Consider the following 18,631-nt stretch of genomic DNA (forward strand, 5'->3'; position numbering starts at 1 on the left):
ACTGCTAATCTAGATCTCTATTCTGTCTCCCACTGTTAAATGACTCTCAGCTGGAACAGCTGAGTCAAAAACATCCCCTCATCAACAAAATCATGGCATTCCCAAGTTTCGATTTTAATTCTTTAATGCTGATGATGCAAGAATTATAATTATAGAGATTTATATTAGTAAAGTGCCTATGTAATAAACAAAAAAAAGACATGACTAAGGGAAAAAGTTGCATTTAGGAACTTGTAAAATTTTGCATAAGTTGACTCATTTTCATTTATGTAAATGTGTTTTATTTTGGTGTCATTGATAATTATGTTGTATTTTGGTTTGTGTTTTATCACATGCTTGTTTCGTTGATACTTAAGGTTGAAATTTAAACTCCTAAGTTCCAAGAATATTACTTTCTGTTTTTATGATGGCTCAGATATGAAGAAATTTAATACCACATGCATATTATGGCAGAAGTAAGTGAAATATAATTAATTAACTTTTTAAAAACAGTTTCTTTATTTTTTTTTATTTTTTTGGATAATAAGGGAGGGAGCATGGGGGTATAAAAACAGTATTTTTTATCATATGCCCCATTCCAGTTTTATTAGTTCATTAACAACAATTTTCTCAATACTAGATGACATTCTTAAATTTAATGTAGATCAATAGTCATTATTTAAATATGAATGCTTGAATTGTAGCTTGCACAAAATAAACTAAAGCACTTCTTTATGAAGTATGGGGTTATATAGTTATATAGCGTAGATTTTATTTCTGTCAAGTATTTTGAATGTGAGATTAAAAACACAAAGGGTCAAAATCAATATGTTTTAATTTTTCTACTACATCTGTTGCTAACTAGACATATCCAGGAAGTTAGTATGTCCAGGAAAAGATAATTAAAAATATATGATGGGTGTTTTACTTAGATATACGGTTAATTTTTGATGTTGTCATTCCAAAGGCCCAGGAACATGAACCTTATACAGTGCTATGAATACATCTGATCTACAGAAAGAAAAATAGATGAAATGAGTTCTTTGATTTAACTTTTTTTCTAGTAGATACTATACTTATGTGGCTGCAATTTATTCTGAAAAGAAATTGTTTCTAGTGAATCCCATCATTTTTGTACCCAAAGTGATCAAAAATCAAAAGAAAAATTGGTACTAAAGATGGCCTACTTGATAAATTCTATGCTTAGAATGTATTCATTCTCTCTGATGGAGAGTCTGTTCCTTTAGTATGGGATTGGTAAGATATCAGTGAACTTAAGCAATGGAATTTCTGATACTTTAGTCATTTGTTCACTCCAACATAATTTTTCAACATGATTTCTTCTGCAGTTTTAATACATAAGTTATCAGCCTCCTGATACAACTAGATTTTCAAGTTTATTTATGGAGTAGTGGCCTCGAAAGCTAATAATATAGTTGTTCTAGCCTTTAAAAATATAATATTGATAGTGAAAACTATACACATCTTACTAGGGTCAGTAATCTAAAAATTTATAAGTGAGAAAACATTTTTTCACACACCAAATGAACTGTGAAATATAGTTAGAAATCAATTTAGGAGTTCAAATTGTAAGACTGTTCACAGACATACTTCAAAAACAATATGTAGAATATAAGTTTAGATTGCCTTGACTGATGAAATATTCACATATTTCAACGAATATTGTAAAAGCTAGGAAGATTATAATGGCAATAAGATTCTCAACTAAAGTAACTGTTGTGCAATTTATAATTGTCATTTTCTGTTGTGGAAATCTATGTGAACACACACACATGCTCTGGCTTTGTTGTTCTATTAGTTATGAAAATGACACTTATTTCCTATTTTATCTAACATTTAATCATGTTTAGCTTCTCTGACTTAGAATTTCAGATATCATAACCATTAACCATAATAAAATGAATCCCTAGTTTTCAAAAGTTCTCATTTTTGCACAAATTATTTTAGTCTACACAATGTTGTAGACTTTACCATATTAGAAAATCTTCATCTCCCTCTTGCATCTCCTCTTTCATCCTAAGTGACAGTATACTAGCACACTATTTCATCAAAACTTGTATTGCTAATTATTACTGCAAAATATATTTTCGTTTTAGGGAACTTAGGAAATATGCATGAAAAAGAAAAATATTACTCCCATAATAAAATCCAGAATTTGAAAATGTTTTCTTTCTACCCTAAAGTAAGAAATTTAACATACTTTGATTCCCTTTGCCCAGTTCACCCTCATGGTCTGTGTTAATACATTTTTATTTTATGTTTGAAACTATTTTTCCAGATGCATTATTTTTGTATTCTTTCTCTTCCCTTCCTCAATTGCTTGGAATATATTCAATTTTTTTTTATTTAGTATTTCTCTTTAAAAATCCAATTATTATTGATTTTTCTGTATGGAATCTTCATTGTTAATTTTGTTTATCTTGATCAAAGTCTTAATTTATTGATATATTTCATAAATAATACTTATAAAAACCTTTATCTGTAATATATTTGCTGAATTTTTACATATATGCAAATGTTTTTCTCAGGCCTTCAAATATGAGTGTGAACTCAACTGAATAAACACTTATGGAGCTATACTTTTTTCCTCCATAATTGTGTTGATATTGCTCTATTATTTACAGTCAGTCGGTGTTCTTAAGGCTCTTTTTAAAGCCAAATAGATTTTTATTATCTGTATAATTTAATGTTCCCACACTTAAAACAAGACAAACACTTGCTTATAATTAAAAATTTATATATATACATATATTTATGTGAATATACATATAAACATACATATACATATATTGACATAAATATATATTTTTTTTACTTTTTTCAATCTATAATACATAATCCATTTTCAGCTGAAGTTAGTTTTCTCCAAAACTGTCTTTATTACATAGATACAAATTATTTTTTTAACAACAACAACAAAAATCTGCCATTCTTAGGTTAAATCTTTCAATTTTCTTCATCACACATATCAGCTTAATTATTTTTATTTTCTATTTCTTTTTTTCACCTTTAGATATTTTTAAGTTTCTTTTCTGTTACAGGTTTACTCTGTTCCCTCTAAATCATTTTTTTTCATGTGTACATGTGCAAAAGTGTGTGTGCACATGTGAAAGCTTCTCAGAGATAAATTTAATTTAGTGTTTATGGAGTCTTTCCTTATCTTACACAACTTTCTTTTCAATTTATGTGGTTTTGTTTTGTTTTGTTTTGTTTCCCCAGTTAGTGTATTTTCTCCTTAGGGTTTTCATAGTATCTGTTTCCTATGTCCTATTCATTGTACCAACCAGTATTCAAAAGTTTTCATTTCACAAAAATTCTCTTAGTCTACCAAATGATGTCATTTCTTATCTTATGGAAAATTAAAAAAAAAAAAAGTCTAAAGGATGTGTTCATCTTTTCTGTTTACTTATGCTTAATTACAGAGAAAATGCTCTAGTTCCAGAGCTGCATGACTATTAGGTTTTACAATATTAATTTTCCCCCAATTTTTGTAAATTTAATGCCACTTTAATACCTTCTTGGACATATGAATCCATTCCTCCCTATCATATCCTTATAGATTTCTCCTGGAACTCAGTATAATTATTTTCATTCTCATGTAAGTATATACATTTATATCAAACAGTAAAAGAAATAATTTCATAAAATACCATTGGTTTTGTATGCCATAATACTAGGGTTCTTCCTGAATCCACACTTTCCTGTATTTCAATTGTCTGATCCAATATTATGGCATAATCTTTCACATATACACAGGTAGAGCACCAGTCCACTTCATGTCCCGTGTAGCACTTCCTTACCTTGATAACCATGCAGATGTCTGCCATATTCTTCTGGAAGCCTTATTCTCTGAAGGAAGTACAAGGTTGGATCAAGTGAGTGCTCTACTCACCTCAAGAAGTGCTGACTATCAAGTAGAAGGATGGCTGCTCACACTTGTTTTTAGATAGGTCCAGGATATTGCATCTGGAACCAAAGTATGGAAGAAACACAAATTGTTCCCTTATTATGCAAGGATTCAGATTTAGCAGAGAAAAATATTGATAAATCCCCCTGGTTTTTGTTTGACTTCTAGTTAATGCTGTTTCATCTAAAAAAAAAAAAACATCAATATTTTTGAAACTTACTAACCAGCTAAGAGAATACTTAAAATGACTGAGTCATAGGCTTCTTGTTAGATGATAGATGATTTTTGAAATGGCTAGTTTTCACAACTGTCATTAACACTTTTGTCACAATATCAAAGAGCATTGTTTCCTCTCTCTACAGTTCACATTTTATAACTTTGAACTCATCTACAGAGATTAGCAGCTCTGTCTCTTTCTGCAAGATACTTTCCTTTGAAGGTACACCAGATACCTCTTGTTTGCCTCACATCTACCCCTCTTTCTAGCTTTGCTGTACAAATTTGTTAGGTCTGAGTACAATTTGAGAACACTTAACATCAGATGCACTTCATCTCTCTCTGTATAGTTTTCTCTTGCTGCTATAAGAAACTACCATGTATTTAGAAGTTAACAAAGCATATATGTATTAAGTCACAGCCCTGTAGTCAGAAGTCTGCATTGGCTTGATGAGACTCTGTGCTCCAGGTTGCACAAAGCTGGAATCAAGTCAGCTGTCCGAGCTCTGAAATGGACACCCTTCCAAGCTTATTCAGATTGATGGCTGAGTCCAGTTTCTTGCTGTTGTAGAACTAAATTTTCCAATTCCTTGCTGGCTGTCTCATCTACAGCCTAGTTGTGCTAGGATGGTGTGGTAGGTTGCAAGAAGGCCAAAGAAAATGTCCAGAGATAGCATGGGAAATACATGGTTTATTGGGGAAAGCTTACGAGAGATCAGTAATGAGTCCACAAAGAGTTCAGTAGTGACCATCTGACAGATAGCACCTCCATCCCTCATAGTGCTTTGCCTTATAGTGCCTTCTCTCCCTCACAGCAATATGTCTAGTGCAGTCAGCTGAATAAGTGACAGGTATCCTTCCCTTAGTACCATCAGTTCTTCACCCACTCCCACTCAAAGAGAGATTTTCTATGTTAGGCTGTAGAAGTGGTGACATCAACAGCATGAGCTTGCTTAGTTTATATGACCAACAATGAAGAAACAACAGTCCTGGCGTACATACAAGAAAGTAGCTTCTTATAGATAACACTAACTTGTCCTAATTTCCAGTATGCATTAGAGAAAGCCAGTGCCCTTTAAGATAATAAGTATCTGAACTTTCCCTCCCATGTTTCCCCTTATTCTTCCCTTAACATGGCTAGGTTAGTGAGAACAGAGAGGAGGCATTCAGAGACACAGTGTTTTACTGCCCCCTTATCATCTGAGGATCACTTTAACTCCTAGAGGCCTTTCTCTGGTATTGCATATGGAATGCTCCCACCCAGATGTATTTCATATTTTCTCCAAGCCTACAATTTCCCCAACTTGCCATTTTGATGCATCCCCTATTTCTTGCCAGAGAAAACTCTATGTTGGAGTACTCATATTATTAGGATAACCTGGATAATCAAAGAGAATCTTTCAATTTTTATGTCAATAAAACTAATTGCATCTACAAATTCCCATTTGCAATAGGGCACATATATCATTGAAGACCAGTATTTGGCCTTAAATATACTTTTCTTTTCTTCCCTGCAGCATCTCAGGCAAAAGGACTATTTTCAAATGCCATCACAATGATGTTAAACAAATTTTCCCCTTATATTCTTCCATGCTTGTTCCACATCCCCATGGTTCACTCTTGAATATATTCACCCTCATATTAATCAGTAATTCCCCACTTAAGCTAATTTTAGTTGACATTGATTATTTAATCTGAAGACAATGAAATGGGGAACAAAGACATCTACAGTAACCCAACTGGCACTCATGTTATGTGCAACTTAGAGGTATAGTTTTTAATGCTCCATAGAGCAAATTACAAGTCAATTTAAAAATGCACCCATTCCATTTCTTAGATAATCCTGTTATTCACTTTCTCTTTCTGTTTAAAATGTCTCTGAAGAACAAACTGTATTTCCCATAGTATTGACCAACTTGATAACATCCACTTGTAGGTCTTTTCTATTATTGCAAGTTTCCAACACCCATTCCACAGATCACAACCAAATATAAACTGTGTTTTTAAAAGACTTCTCTCGGGCCTTTTAAGGTATAGATTCAGGAAAGATTTCAACACAGAATTCTTACCCATCAGATTTAATAAGCAACCAATTATTGATGATAAATAAAGGAGTGATTATCCCTAGCATTCAGTGCCATCACAGACACTAAGAATATCACTGGTGGTAAACTGAGATAAAGGACAGAAGATAAAATGTTGCCTGAAATGTTAACTGTGACCCTTGAGTAATATGAGGACTATAGAAATTATGATTGTGATGCTAGCTGATGTATTCATACTTTAAGAAGAAAATAAGAGGCTCAGATTAGCCAAAAAAGCAACTGAAGTCAGACTACCTAGGTCAGAAGGGCAAACTGAAAGTATTTAAAAATCCACAATCTCCAACAGCTTCAGGCAGAATATACTGAAATTTAGATTTGGGAATTCATTTTAGATGGAGTAGAGCTACAAAGATGGAATTCTTGGAAAGCCTTCAGTTGCATCATAGATAAGGCCAATGCTCTTAGAGAAAGTGAATTAGGAAGGGATATTTGAGTGGAAAAATATGAATATTTCAAAATTCCAAAATTTTTGAATCCTCCAGACCTACAAACCACATCCTTTATGCCAGAAATTAACCTGCTTTTATATGGTTACTCTGTAGGAACTTCAGCTGAGGCAGGTGCCTTTCAAGATGTGCTTACTCCCTCCGTGGTCTGTCTCCACAAGATCAGGTTCAAATGAGAGACCATCTCAAGTAAGAAATCTTTCCCTGCTCCAGGAATAGTTGGAGAGAGTCATGAAGATGTTAGGCCAGCAAGAAAGAAAGTAATCATTCATGATCCTGGCAAGAACATTTGGAGCTAGCTGTTGTGTACTGCTGGGATAGATGTCTTAAAATCTTAGAATAAATTGTAGACGTCAATATGATGGAGATTCTAGAAGTGCCTTAGATGTGTTCCCCAGGTTGACCTTGCACACCTGAGCTCAAGTGAGCCTTCTGCCTCTGAAGGCTTAAAGAAGTTATTGGAAATGTGAGTTAAGGTGATCTATTGTATATTAGAATCTACTGAATGGACCAACCATGTCTTCTGTGAAGTCCAAGAGTTCTGTCTTTTCACAAATGTAATAAAAGATTCACCGGTGGAAGGAAAATTTAAAACTTCTATTGGTCATATTTGATAGTAAGATACACTTTTTTTTTCTGAAACTCCTCTCCAATGTTAGTGGAGTTTCCAGAACTTTAGAATAAAAAGCTTTAAATGACATCATTTAAACAATAGAAGAAAGGTGGGCATATTTACTGTCATGCATGGTGAGGTTAAAGTGGCAAGCAAGATATTTTGTGTCTACAGCAATGACTGATAGACCCTGGAGTTTCTATATAGCAAGGTAAATGGGCAACCATTAGGATATTACTTGATGATTCAACAATAACAAAAGAACCTAGAGGTTTCAAATAGATTAGAAATAGAAATCATTCACAACACTACCCAGTTGCAAACTATAAGCCAGTTCATAGATCTAGAGCCCAATAATTGAAAATAAAACAAAATGCCATGAGGAAGAAAAAATATCTGTTCAATCTTTTCTCTCAGAGATTTATGACAGTTGCTAGACTAAATGTGCAATAGAAAGAATACTCAGAACTTTTGAAAGTCATTGTGTATGGTATCCAAATTGCTGGGGATAACTGGGTATCCCCAAGTCATCATTGTTCTCTGTTTGGTGGTGTCTATGGAGGCAAGTAATAAATAAGGTTCCTACACAAAAGTATATCTCATACTGGATCTATGGCATTCAAGGCTTGAAAGTATTTTCTGACTCCTCAATATAAAATAAGGATGCATATATGTAACATTTAGCAGAAATCTGACATGTATTATTTGATTTGTGGAGTAAAAGTGATTAAAATAAAAGGTAAGAGGAAGCTTCTGAAAATTAAACATCCTTTGATCATTATAACAAAACAAAAGCCTATAGTCTTAAAGGAAGTATGGAGACTAAAGACAAAATCAAATATTTAAATGATATAGTGGTAGTTTCTCTTTTACACCATTAGTAAATTAATTAATTAATAAATAAATTGATACATTGTGGCAGAGACAGTGGGCTAATATAAACTTAACTAAGTTACAGTTATAAGAGCAATATTTAGCCAGATACAATATCTTTACAGAAACAATTCAGCATAGACTGTAGCACTTGGTTTGCAGTTCCTGATTTGGAAAATGCCTTCTTTTTTACTTCCATCATAAGGACAGTCAAAAGTTTGCTTTTATGCCTAAAGAATAACAAAATACATTCACAGTTGACCCCAGAACAGCATTCACTTTCTTTTAGGAACCTTGATCATCACACATTTTGCAGAAACACAGGATGTTATGGGGAAGGTTGCTCTGTGTTTAGTAAACATAGGTGCAATAAATATAAGCTTTATAAGGTAATAAAATATTCATAGATTTATGAATTTTAAAACTATTTTTATACTGATGTGTTAGCCTGCTTTCTATCACTATAAAAACTACCTGAGATAATCAACTTATAAAGAGGAAAGGTTTATTTAAGCTCACAGTTTTAGAGGCTCCTGTCCATGATGGGAAGACCTGTTTCTTTTAGGCCTCTGGTGATGGTGCCCGATGGCAGATGGCAATGGAAGGTAGTGTGAGGTAGTGTGTGCTAGACTAAAACTGCTCCCCTTATGGCCAGGAAGCAAAAGAGATCAAGGAAGGTCAGGGGGTCCCTTCAATCCCCTTCCTAAGCATGTCTTCAGTGACCTCAAGATGTCCAACCAGGCCCCTCCTCTTAAAAGCTCCACCACCTCCCAAGATCACCTCCCTGGAGACCAAGCTTGCAACACATGGGCCTTGGTAACATCAAAGATCTAAACTATATTACCTGACGTTATTGTAACTAACTGGTTTGTCCAATAATTTCAGGCATAAGGCAAAGAATAAAACTGAATTAATTTTTGGCTAAAATATTTTCCTTTTAGATAATTAGACCAAAAACTACACTCTGTTTCCTATGGAATTTTAATTCTCAAATCTTGAATTAGTTATCTTTAGCTTTTATTATAATTTCTGTTCACATTTAAAATATATGCATTACCTAACGATTTTTTCACTGCCTACTTAAAGATTTTAAATCCTATTCCTTTTTACACCTTAAAGATTGCAATAGAAAACAAATTCTTTTGAATAACTTGCCACCATTATTATTTATAAGACAATGCCTGCACCTTCACATAATTGCTTATTTTTGGCCTATATTAAAATATAAAATGAACTCTGAATCCCGTGCTTGTAAGTGGATGTATATAAATACTCAAAATGAATGTCTTCAATGGACTCTGCAAGACAGGATCCCAACCTTTGACACCCAGTTAATTAGTACAAAGGAAGAAAATCTAGACAAACAGCCTCCCTATTAATTTGACAGCTAATTAAAATGCACGCCCTGTGGAAGTCACTTGACTCTCAATTACAATTAAATATGCAAGGTTATCAGAACTCTGCAAGCAGAAAGCTGAAAGTAATCTTCCTTCAATAGAGTGAATATATTCAAGGATGGTCTGTATGGTAAGGAAAGGTTTCACGTTTCACAGCAGGCTGTGCTCTTCATTATCTGTACCTACAGGGCACTGACAATGTAATGTCACCATTGCTCCTCGGTTATGATCATGTGTAGTAGGCTTAGGGTTGAATCCTAGTGAGCTGTTCAAATTGTTGTGGACCCCATCAAATATCAACTGGAACAGTCTAAGGAAAAAAAAATTGTCCAGATTTGGCTGTTGCTTAAATGGTGTTGGGTTAATTTGTCATAAAATTAATGATGCACTTAAATTAAGAGATTTATGATATCCGTGCACACTTCTAATTGACTTAACACAACTAAACAGCTTACAACTCATACATCTCCAAAAAGGAATGATTAATAAAACACCTACATTTATCCTCCCTTCTTGAATAAATTCTTCAATAGTCTATTAAAATAGTTTTCTCCTTTTTAATTTAATTATTGACTTTGTAAGCCATAAAGCACTTTATTTTTTATAAGATTACTGTATTTTTTTTCAATTTCAAGCCAGATGATTTGCTTAAATTAACCTATGAATAAAAGTCTTGTTGAACTTTAAAAGAAAATTTTACTGTATATACTTAAGTCATAGACTCCTTATTTATTTTCTATTTCTAAATCATAATTTTTATGTAGCATTAACTAACTGAATTTTAAAAATATTCACGCATAAAGTCATGTACTGAAGAGACATTGATAAAAAACATACACCTAAACTGCTAACTAACTTGCACTTTTCAAGGGTATTCTTATGATGAGATTGAAGAAAAACAGTGATTCTTTGCTCCATTTGATGGCTATATCTGGAACAGAGATGACAATTTGAAGATTATAACAAGACCAGGCTAAATGTGTTCTGTTTTTTCTTTACGAAAACCAGTCTCATCGTCCTAAATTTATGATGGACCTGTTTCCCACTATGGACTTTTTGACTTTTTTACTATGTCCAGGTATCACTATGTCCAGTTCACTGTGTGTGCACCATAAAGCATCTTCAAGTATGCATTTCAACAAAAGAACATTAAGATTCACTTAAGTCAAACACTAGAAATATCTTCCAAATCAATTATAATGTTTTAAAAGATGCATAGTCTACACATCATAAATCTGTTTGCAAAATGTGATGAAAAATTTTAGACTTAGTCCTTTAATAATAGAAGAGGAATCATTCATAAAGCCAATGGCATCCATTGACCTTTAATCACATGTCTCTTGTTTTTCATATTTGCTTTAGGTAACACATTGGATTAACTATAATTAGTAAAGATAAGACCTCATTAATATAATCTTTATTTTTAAAGTATTATCTATTTAGAATGAATATATATGTACAGCTATAGTTTTGAGATTTTGTGTTAATATTAAGACACATTTGTAACATATGTAGCATAACTGAACTTAAAACCTGGGTTTTATTTCACCTGGATTTTGTGATAAAATCATGGATGAGAAATCATGGATTATTTCAGTGATGCTTTGGAATCCAAACTCTGTCAGTGAAGATGGTATCAAAAAGAGCATGCTACAGGGACACTGCTACATCGATGTTCATAGCAGCACAGTTCACAATAGCAAGACTGTGGAACCAACCTAGATGCCCTTCAATAGACGAATGGATAAAAAAAATGTGGCATTTATACACAATGGAGTATTACTCTGCATTAAAAAATGACAAAATCATAGAATTTACAGGGAAATGGATGGCATTAGAGCAGATTATTCTAAGTGAAGCTAGCCAATCCCTAAAAAACAAATGCCAAATGTCTTCTTTGATATAAGGAGAGTAACTAAGAACAGAGTAGGGTCGAAGAGCATGAGAAGAAGATTAACATTAAACAGGGATGAGAGGTGGGAGGGAAAGGGAGAGAGAAGGGAAATTGCATGGTAATGGAAGGAGACCCTCAGGGTTATACTGTGGAGGAGGTAGAGAGAGAGGAGGGGAGGGGAGGGGAGAGGTGGGGAGGGGGGAGGGTGGAGGATGGGAAAGGCAGCGGAGCACAACAGACACTAGTATGGCAATTTGTAAATCAATGGATGTGTAACTGATGTGATTCTGCAATCTGTGTATGGGGTGAAGGTGGGAGTTCATAACCCACTTGAATCAAAGTGTGGAATATGATATGTCAAGAAATTTGTAATGTTTTGAACAACCCACAATAAAAATTAAAAAAAAAAAAAAAAAAAAAAAAAAAAAAAAAAACCATACCATTGACAAACATTTTAGTTGTTGTGCTAAAGTCTATTCCAAAATACCAGAGATGTGCTCAAACAGAGAAACAACAAGGTCTCTGGTAGCAACTTAGCTCTTTTTGAACACATATTTTTGGTGTAAGAAAATTCTTATTTCATAGCCACACATATGTTAACTATATGTTAGCATGTGTTAAGTTTCTGTTAGCTAAAATGGTTATTTTCAAATATACAGGGAACAATTTCAAGAATACAGTATTTTCATGTGCTCAGAAACATTCTAGGCATAATGTTGCAAACTTCAGAAGTCAGGCCCAATGTATCTAATTCATCTACTTGAATTAAAATAAATTTAGGATGATTTCCAAAAGAGATATACAATCCAAAGGATCTTATCAAAAAACTTGTGTGTGATAAGAAATCCTCTCCCCCCACTCTTTTCAAGAGAGATATGTTGAAAATTTCTATTTTTATTATTAGAATATCTGAGCTTTCTTACAGTATATTTCTGTTAAAGTTTATAAAACCCTCATTGATTGAAAAACCTTTAATATTTCCATATTTCTTAGAAAATATCCACAATGGAATACACAATTGCTGTGGTTTTCAAGAAGCATAATAAATCCTATAATTATTCTGTGTTGATATTAATATTATAAATATGATCAGTTCTTTCATATAAATTAAAATTTAGTCACTTTATTGAAAACATCTTGATTCCATAGAATTTATGTTAGGAGCACCTGTGTATGTAAAACCTGTGATATGTTGTAATATATGTTAAAATGCAATTAGATGGATGGATAATTGGGTGAATGGTGGATTAATGAATGAATGGTCCTTCCAGTAAACAGCATGGGCAAGTAAAATCTCAGTCATTTGGAAATGCTGTGTTTTAAGTTTTGTAGAGTATATTTCAATGATGTTATAAAAGACTGAATGTTTGTATTCCCCCTCAAATGCATGTGTTGAGATTCATTAACCACCAGTCTGAGGCTACTAGGAGATGGGGCATAATTAGGTCATAAATATGGAGACATCATGGATGGAATTAATGCTTATGAAAAGGATCCCAGAGGACACCTTTCCCCTTATTCTACCATGTAAACATGTAAAGAGATAATAATCTGCAACTCAGAAGAGGACCCTCACAAGAGTCTAATCATACTGGCACCCTCACTCCAGATTTCCAGAGTCCTGAACTGTGATAAGCAGATTTATATTGTTTAAAAGGCACCCAGTTGCCAGTCACGGTGGTCACACCTGTAATCCCAATGACTCAGGAGACTGAGGTAGGTAGATTGCAAGTTCAAATCCAGCCTCAGCAACTTATTGAGGCCCTGGGCAACTTAGCAACACTCTGACTCAAAAATTAAAGGGCTGGGAATGTGCCTTAGGGGTTAAGAACCCCTGTATTCAATCCCTGGTTCTAAATCAATAAATGAATAGATAAATAAATAAGGCACCCAGTCTGAGGAAACTTGTCACAGCACCAAGACACCTCTATATTAAATTTCATCATAAAAGTGAGGAATTTATCCATGCACAAAATATATGTAGGTATAGGAAGAGGACAAGGTTAAAAAGTGTCAGTGTCTATCAAACTGAAAAATGACACACACAGACAGCTGCATTTCTAGTGAAAATCCACTTTTTATGAACAACAACACAAAGTAGATCTCATCATGATTCCTATCATGTCTTATGAATTTTAAACCTTAATCTCATCTCTCAGTGCTCTTGACTGCTTCCTTCTCTTGCTTTCCACCTGCCATGCTGCCATCATCTCTGGAAAAGGCCCTTCACGCCTGCTGCCTATTTTATTTAGGAAACTTATCAGTGCTTTGTGGTGGTTACCATGCCAATATGTTTTAGCTATTTAGCACTCTCTCATATCATCTCCCTTTTGTATTTTTTTTTCCATTTATTCTATGAGGATAGTAATAAGATCATATGCTGAAAAAAATTAGACTGGTTATGAGAAGTTTCAATAGATGCTTAGGAAAATCTGATCTAGATGTGAAGGTGTGATTCAGCCATAAGAATGAAGATGTAGATTACCTCTGGATTTTAATAGTTATGATTTTCTTGTTATTACCATTAACCAAGGGTCCATAAAATTAACCCAAAAGCAGTTTTTCATGTGCTTTTAGAATCTTAACTTTGTTCTTTCATTCTCCCAAACCATTATGACACCAGATGTACCTCCTGGCTATCACAAAAATATCCTTGTCATCACATACTGGCTCACTACCATAAATAATCAGAATTACAGCAATTAGTAATATGGCCATTCCTGAGTTATCACATTTATTAAGGTCCCCAAAATGTCAGCCTAAAAAGATGCTTCTCTGAAGTATATGGACATGACAAAATTACGTAAGAAACTCTGCAACTTGTATTTACTGAGAAGCAGATCTTAAGTCTGAGTTAAGAATAAAAAAGATTTCCGGGGAAAACAATGCCTGTGAAAAAATAAAGAAAAAGGAATGGCAAAGAAAATCATCAAAGATAACTACATGTTAAAGACTGACAACTCAATAGGGAGTTCCCAGCAAAGATGATCTTTCAGAGGAGGCCCCCACTGATCAGAACTGGTTAGCCTCTACATCAATCACTGCCTTAATTACTACATGTGCCCCAGAAAATGTTGAAGGTTAAAGTTGGCTCAAAGGCTGGGGCAAAACAATAACCGGGGGTTTTATCTAACCATACTCCTCACAGGTAGACAGTGAATCCTTTCATGAAATGATACACAGAATATGTCTCTGTGTGTGTGTGTGTGTATGTATGTATATATATATATATATATATATATATTATATGACATATATAAATATGTAATAATATTACAATTATTCATATATTATATACATATATATGGCACAATAACAGTTATTGATAGCTACTAAGCATCTGATAGGCAAAAATGTGTTTAGGCTTTGTGAATAAAACAAAAATTGTTAAAGTATGCTTAATATAATTAATACAATTAAATCTTATAATCAATTATTTTTCTAAAAAGTTACAAATGAAAACTTAAAATAATTCCTCCTACATTTATGTCAGGTTTTATGTTTTACCATTGGATGTCTCTAGCTGCAGGCATTGTTGCCAATTGGAATTATCTCTGTGCAATTGATTGGTTCACTCTGGGTTTCCACTTAAGTGTTCTGGTTTGTTCTGAATCACAAAAAGTATGCTTCCATGTTCCTTTATATTGGTTAGATCTTAGTACAATATCCATTTAGGATTAGCTGATCCCAAAATATCTGACCAGACATTAGTTGTCCTGATCCTCTCAAGTTTTCTCTTCTCTCTCAATCAAGACAAGAACCTCTTTTTTTTTTTTACTACCTTGTACTCATCTATGCATTTTTACATACTCTCTTCAATGATTGTAGACCTTCTCAGCTTCTAATTTTTGAAGTTTCTGTGTTTATTCATTCCTTATGCACCTGATGTCTGACCTCAGACATTATTACAAGAATGATGCAAGAGTACTCTCATCCTCATGGACTCAGTCAGTACCTATTGTATTTTCTTTCTTATTTCATTCTCTTAAGTTGGGGCACTTTAGTCTCTTTGATATGGGGAATTTTGTAAAAATATATATTCCTATGGTTGTAAGTGGTAGAGGAGAAAATTTAAAACTCTGCTTTATTGATTGTTTAATAAGATGAAATCAAGCTAAATTTAGGCTTATCATCAAATGTTTTGTTTTTTGGTATTTTCAACAATAATAATAATAATAATAAAAACCTGTCCCCCATTAAGGAAAAAAAGCAGTTGTTTTTCTGATGTAACTGGGTACCTGTCATCATCTCATGATTTCTTTGTTTCAAAGAGTTTGGCTTTAATCATTGTTTCAAGAACTGTAGGAAAAGGCTGAACTTTTAAAATCCACTAGTTCCTTAAACTCCCATGTCCTTCAAAATCTCTAGGAGGAAAGAAAGCCAGTTAAAGTCATACACTGTATGCTTCTGAGATAGGGGCTATGCATCAGAGGGGAGAATGGATCCATCTTCTGAGTGTCCAGTCTGAACCAGAAATACTATGACACACTCACATCCAAACCAGGACAAGTTCCCTTGTTTGTTTAAAGCTGTTTATAAACTTTTGAATTTGAAGACATCATATGGTAAGAAGTTGTCAGTTTGATACTCAGATATGGAAAAGAAGTTTCATGGATCAAGCATTTGAATGCAAATTCTAGGTGGAGTTGGGATAATAGACATGGTTTATTTGGAGGTGGTAGTGGTCCCTAGCCAGCCCCTGCTCCCCCAGCCATTTCCATAGGACTTTTTTATATGAAGGCCAGATTGCCAATAGGTTACACAAATGGGCCCTTCCTTGCAAGCAAATATTTATGACCTTAAGTACATATGCTGAATCAGAGTGTTTATGACCTTGCCTACATACTAAAAGCATAGCCTGCCAGAAGCCTGGTGAGGAACCCTAACTATAGCCACCTTGAACCTGCCCTATAGCAGCCTACACCTGTTTGTTGTGTGACTTTATAGCTCCTCCTGTGAGCAGAATGTCAGCTCAGAGCCCAGGCATCACAAGACATTGAACATTTCTGCTCACTTCCTTGGAAATTTGCTTCACTGCCATGGGGGAAGACCTAGTTAAGCTCCATGAAAGAAGAGAGGACATTGGGTAGGAAATAAATCCTACCAGCTGAGGCTCCCTAGATGAGCCAGCTTCCCCAAAAATTGTGTTTAGAGCAGAACCATTTGCTTATCTCAGTCCAAATTACCATTATAGAGAGTCATAAGCTAAATAGCTGGTTGCCACATTAAGGTTTAAAATGGCTCCTTATGCAAAGAAAGCTCAATGGTGTCCAGAATGGTCTCAAAAATGTCAATACCAGCATAATGATTGACAGTCACATTGATATAAAGGAATATCTGGTCTACAGTGATCACATGTGGCACTAGTGGTGGGAGAATAGAGGATAGTAAATGTGGTTTCCCTATCTCTCTGCTATATCAAGAAGTATAAATGTTTCCTATCATGTCAATTAACACATTTCCTCCTCCACTGTCCATGTGTAGTGAAATCTGTAGTCTATCTAAATTGTATTAGCAAGTGTAGTACAAGAGGTGATCAGTGATGACTCCACAGGGATATAAGGAGTATGAGTGAATCCTGAAACAAGGACCCAATCTTCCCAGGGGAAAATTAGTGAAGCATATTACAGAGAGGAGGAAGATTAGTGAAGTATATTACAGAGAGGAGGATTTCTTCCTATCAGGCCCTTTAAAAATATAGCAGAAGAAAAAGGGAAGGTTTTATGAAGCAGAATAGTTATTTAAAAAATAGGTAAGGTGTCTGGAAATGGAATGCCTCTAGATCTAGCATAAATTTGTACCTGACTTTTTACTGAAAAGAACCTCTTTGAAGTTTTGAACAGGCAAAGGATATGAGTAGAATTGACCTTAATAATGCTAAACCATGTGGTCAATATAGATTTTAAGGGGTAGAGATAACTGGAACATTGTAGTAGTTCATTTTAACATTTAATGCACTCGTTTAATAGCAACATATGTGAAAAAGAGAATCTTAAGGATGCAGTGAATGATTGCCTTTAGAGTTTTAGAAACCCTAAAAATGTAAACTTCTGATGCACTGGCATATGATAAACAGAAATACAAAATTGAGATAAAGAATCAATTTTAGCCCATTATGGGAGATGATAAATTTGCAAGTCTGAGAAGAATGTCAGATTGTGGCAAGAATAAGGTTATTTAATCTTAGGAGATTATTTGGAGCTTATACATAATATTCCTGATGTTTAGCAATTTCAAGTTACACCAAACTTGTTTGAAAATTTATTAATTAGGAAGCAAGAGTTTGTAAAGGTAGAAAAAAGAGAAAGCATGATGTCTTTTCTAAATATATCTCATAGCTATGAATTTTAAGTTGCTTGCTTTTTATTTTATTTTTTATTTTTGGAAAGAAATCAAAGAAAGCAGTATAGGAGGGAGTATGAAAATGTGACAAATTTAAAACTGAACATCTGCATAGCACAGAAAGGAAAATGAGAGAAAAATTTGACAAATGTTACTTTTAGCTCAGGATTTATTATGAGGTGTTTGCAAATTATCTTTCCAATTTTGAATATAAATTACAGAATAACTAATGCACACTTGTTATAGTGTAGTTTGTGTCATCTTATAATTTGAATCTTGGAGCTTATTAAATTTTCTTTCTTATAAAAGCTGATTCAACAAGGAAAATAACTCCTTAAAAAAAAGAAATGTCAAATATAAAAAAGTATAATCAGTGTTTTGGATAGAGGTGAGGTGATGATAAATATGCAGAGCTAGCTGATATTTAAGGATAATTGCCATGTTAGAAAATTGTTGTAGATATTATAAGTATTTATATATCTATATATTTGTAAGAATTTATGCTAATATTTAGTAATTTTAAAAAGTAATATATTGACTAAAAGGGAAATGGGATACAAATGTAAAAACACTAACATTTTCCTTTATTTTTTGAATATATATTAAAGCCAAATGGTTTGGAAGAAATAAATCATAGGATGATACATGCTATCCAGTTACATGAGAAAACTAGAGTGAAGTGTCAAGCTGGAAGAAAATAAAAATGGTGTTTAAATGCTCTACTTCAAACCAGAACCTGATGGATTTGAATATATTTCTACTATTAAATCTGTTTTCTTAATCAGTGATCTAGAAAACACCAAAATGATAGGTTCTAGGAAAATTGTGGTTAGGAAAA

This window comes from Marmota flaviventris, chromosome 11 (assembly GCF_047511675.1).
Source record: "Marmota flaviventris isolate mMarFla1 chromosome 11, mMarFla1.hap1, whole genome shotgun sequence".
Taxonomy (NCBI): Eukaryota; Metazoa; Chordata; class Mammalia; order Rodentia; family Sciuridae; genus Marmota; species Marmota flaviventris.